We start from the raw sequence: 4397 nt of genomic DNA, 5'->3' as shown, positions 1-4397 counted from the left end.
CTGCAAAGACTAATCTTGAACTCTTGACTCCGTATAGCTCCTGAAAGGACTAGTCCTGGACTCCTAACTCAGTCCAGTCCCGCGCACTGCCAGTCCTGATTGGCCCAATCCCGCAATCCCAACCTTGGGAAATTCCAGCACGTGAGACACTTGCCAAAGCACATGACAGGGATAACTGTCACCCAATCATCAATCATGGGAATAATCAAGACACGTGTCAGAAGATCCTCAGAACATTCCTCAGCCAGTCCCACACTGACACGTGTAAAGCATCCACTCCAGTCAGGTGTCCTCCGCTCTCAGAACCAATGGCTACGATTTAAAGGTACCAACCCCAAAACCCTATCCTTGGGCTATAAATAGCCCAAGAAGGTAAGGTTTTGGGGCTAATCACTCTCTCACACTCATATAAATACACAACCACCTTTCATTCATATCTATCCTCATCTTCCCCAAAAGCAAGTCCTTATTCTCACACCGGAGGCGCCGCGGGACCCAAACCCCCTTCCGGTGTTGTTTTGTAGGAACCCCACCACAGCTACACCTCCACAGCGGCGAAGGATCCATGCACGGCGTCGAAGGAGCGGCCCCGCCACCGGTAGTTATCACACACCATCCCTAAAGAGCGCAATACTAATTGGATTCATTCACCTTATGTTCAGAATGCCCCTTGTCAAAAGTAGGGAAATTTTAGTTAATTCGAATTTCAAGGTGATGAGCAGTTTAATTCAACCAGTAATATTGCCCGTGCTTCGCACACGGAATTTTTGCTAATATACAAAATTAAAAAAAATATTACTTTTAAACTTCTATTTTATAATATTATAATGTTAGCTAAATTATGTAAACAAATATATTATATTATTATAATTTATAAAATGCAAGTTAAAAAATAAATGACACTAACTTTTAAGCAAATCTATGCGAGAGATACTAAAAATAATACTTATAAATTATTCGTTTAATTTCCATAAAAATATTAACTTTTACCTGAAAATTTGAAAAAAAAAAGTTTAAAATATACTAAATCTAGCACGTGCTATGTTTATGCTTTACTACCCCTTAATTAAATAATCTAGTAATTAGAAAATTAAAAGAACAGGAAATGTATACACATCGTAAAATATTTTAAAAAACTTAGTAAATGAAATTATAATACAAGTTTATTCTTAGAAAATAAATACTAATTTTTATAGTTTAAATTTCCTAATCCAGTGTACAATTTCCCTGTCTACCTTACCTTGCTCGTGTACTGGACCAACTTTTGGGTCTAATTCTTTTTATCAGACTCCTTACTTAGCTAGCTAGACAGATCTTTTTTTGAATTATGATCTTAAAAACAATTATAGTTATATTTTTGAATATATATTAAATATAGAAAAACAAATATTTTTAGCTAAGAATGCTAAAAAAGAAATTATAATTTAATATTTAGGGTGACACCTTTTTAATATCTAAATAAATTGCAAAATGTAAATTAATCAATAATCAATAAGATAAGTCAAAATTTATTCTAAAGTCACTTTTTAATTACTTCCAACATTCAGTTCTTTTCTATTTACATCTAATGATTCATTTACAACCAAAATATAATTAAATTCTAGTGATTAACAAAACAAAAAAGTTAGTATTTGGTAAAAGTCATCCTCCCAATTATATAAATTTATTTAATGTAGATTTGAGTAACAACTCATCCTATAAATATTAGAGAATGTGTTATATCTTTAATCTTTAATAACCTCTAAAAGTAATTTGTAGTTATAGCAATAACTATTTCATCTTGCCCTACCACCACACCACCTTAGTCTTCTTGTAAGGCCCATATTTGAGTTCAAACAAAAATGTCCTCATGTCTGACTACATACTATGTTTCTTTTTTATACTTCCCAGAGCAGGGTTTAGGGACTCAGTTTAACAACTGGAGAAGTCGGTACAAAAGATTTGACAAATATTAACTTAACTTTGGTCAGAACTTTCCACGAGACCGAGAAATGAAAACAACAAATATAATTCAGTAGGAAAATATCACTACATTTTTCTTCTGAGTACAGAGAAGCAATAGTATCTTATTACAAATATTCCACAGTTGGGCTTTAGACATAGCAGAAATGGCCACAATTCTAATAATATGCAGGAAAATTCAGGTAAAGGCTATCTTTATTATTTTTATGTAGCATTCCGTGAAACTCATAGTGTTTAGCCAGAGTGATCGCAGAAAAGCAACAGCCATCAGTTTAAGTCTATTACAAAAAAAGGTCTACAATTGTGATGAGGAAATGAGAGCACTAAAAGACAATTAATAGAGATAATACTTTTGTTTTTGAAGAACATAGATAATACTTAATTGTCGAAAACATAAAATGTACAATGAAGGACTAAGATTTTTGAAACAAATAATTGCAGAGAGAAACATGGTACTTGTAAAGGCCTCCAATCAGGCCAACAAATGGGATCAGCATCTGGAACAGAGGTATAGTTCCCATGTACCTACTTATCCATAATGAATCTTCAGTTTCAAATGGCATTTTGAACCTCATTCCTGAACACTGACATACTTGCATTACATATTATACTTTTGAGGCTTTGACATAGGACTCTAGAGTGCTTGCTCGGGGGTGGTAAAAAAATTTGCCCATCAGCTGTAAGGGTTGCAACTGCAATTAATGATTCAGCCCTTTGGCCTTTCTTATTTCATTTCCACTACCGGGTGGACTTCCTCCATATACCTCTTTCTCTCATATATATTACCAACACAAAGGTACCCATGCAGTGCCTCATAATTTGCAGTGCTTATAGAATTTCCCCGCTCTGGATTACATATAGTAATAACAGATTAGACCTCTGCAAACTGTATACAAACTTGGCCTTTCTTCTTCATCTTTGCCAATTCCTAAGATTAGAACTTTGCGTTTATTTCTTTTATACCGTCTTCTTTGCAGAGAACCACGTTGAATATTTGAATTTTTGCACCAAAACATCCTTGGCACTGCGACCTAAAATGTCCATTTCCAAGCTTGACCTGAAATTGTAATGAAAGGTCATTCAATCGTATTCAGCTGTATAATAGTATTTACAAACCTGAGAAACTTCTTTCATTTTGATTTGAAATATCACATCCCTTGTGAGATGGAGTTCCCAGAGACTTCATAACTTCCACAATTTCCTATTACAGAATACAAATAAGAAATATCAGTCTTAATACTACAGAAGCTGCATTTGATTATAAGGTAAATTTGTTGTGCGTAAATTGAAAATTTATAATTCTATAGCTTATTTAAACGGTCGGTGAACATTAACAGAATTGTAGTGACATTCTTGCATAAACAATAAATTCTAGTGACAAACAAACAAATCGAATACTTTATAGTGTAAAATATTATGAGCAATGAAAGCAAATACTATAAATATATTTAAACCTTTAAACAAACTGTTAGATGTGAGATCTGCATTCTTGCTGGTCATAGGAGTGGAAATGCCTGAGAAATAGAAAGACAGTCTTTAAATTGATTAAATGAAAATTTATACAGGGACAACCTATAAACAACATACTTATGTTTGATGAGTGGAAAACATATGGATCTCTATTCTCGGTCAGTATGAAATGAGGCGTAGGATTGTCATTAACAAATGATTTCTGAGATGCATTGTTAGGCTGTATTTTGGAGACTACAGAAAAAACATAACCAAAACATAGTGGTATAGTTAGAACCCATAAACAACATACATATATTTGATGGGTGTAAACTTTTAAAAAACAATCAAAACATAATCAAACATAAAAAAACGTGAATATCAACAGTATAGGTTGAAGAATAACATACCACTCTATGCAGATGAAGGAGATAACGGTCTAAGAATCAGACATTTACGACCTTCAAACACATATAGAAGATTGTGACTACAACTAAGAATGGAAGACGTCGGCTATTGCTTAGAATTCTTTTGGTACGAGTGATGAAAGTCAGTGTATGCATATATTTTCATATTTCAATGTAGTAACTGTGATTTTGAATTTGAAATTATGGTTATTGTAACGTGGAAGGTGCCACCATTGATTGGTTATTGAGGAAGTTATTTAAATTTGCTAAAATCACGTTTACTGATTACAAAACCTGTAATTTAAAAGAATTACGGGTTGCTCCATGGATAATCCAGCAAAACATATGCAAAATGCATTGTACTTGTCTGTTTGGGGTTGACCCATCCTGTAAATGGATGCTCCAACTACTTTTTTATGGACCAAAAGAGACATGCCTTGGAAGTTTGCTTAACAGAAAAGGAAGGGTAATTTTAGTCATTTGCAAAACCTAATGCTAGTAAACATTAGGAATATATTGATAACCAAGATTGTTGGGGAAGCGGGAAGCTATACCAAAGCAAGTGGCATCTATGCTGTA

At 33.7% G+C, this 4397-nt stretch overlaps 1 long non-coding RNA gene across 1 annotated transcript; it reads right to left on the bottom strand.

Moving 5' to 3' along the window:
* Positions 1–2282: 2282 nt before the first annotated feature.
* Positions 2283–4069, bottom strand: LOC141668381 (uncharacterized). The gene is made up of 4 exons (XR_012553042.1): positions 3822–4069; positions 3550–3666; positions 3417–3476; positions 2283–3163 (listed from the first exon to the last, which is right to left on the bottom strand). It is a non-coding gene; the product is annotated as an uncharacterized LOC141668381 (long non-coding RNA).
* Between the last annotated feature and the right edge of the window lie 328 nt (positions 4070–4397).

Source organism: Apium graveolens, chromosome 6 (genome assembly GCF_009905375.1).
Source record: "Apium graveolens cultivar Ventura chromosome 6, ASM990537v1, whole genome shotgun sequence".
In the NCBI taxonomy this organism is placed as follows: Eukaryota; Viridiplantae; Streptophyta; class Magnoliopsida; order Apiales; family Apiaceae; genus Apium; species Apium graveolens.
This window is presented reverse-complemented; position numbering and strand designations above follow the sequence as displayed.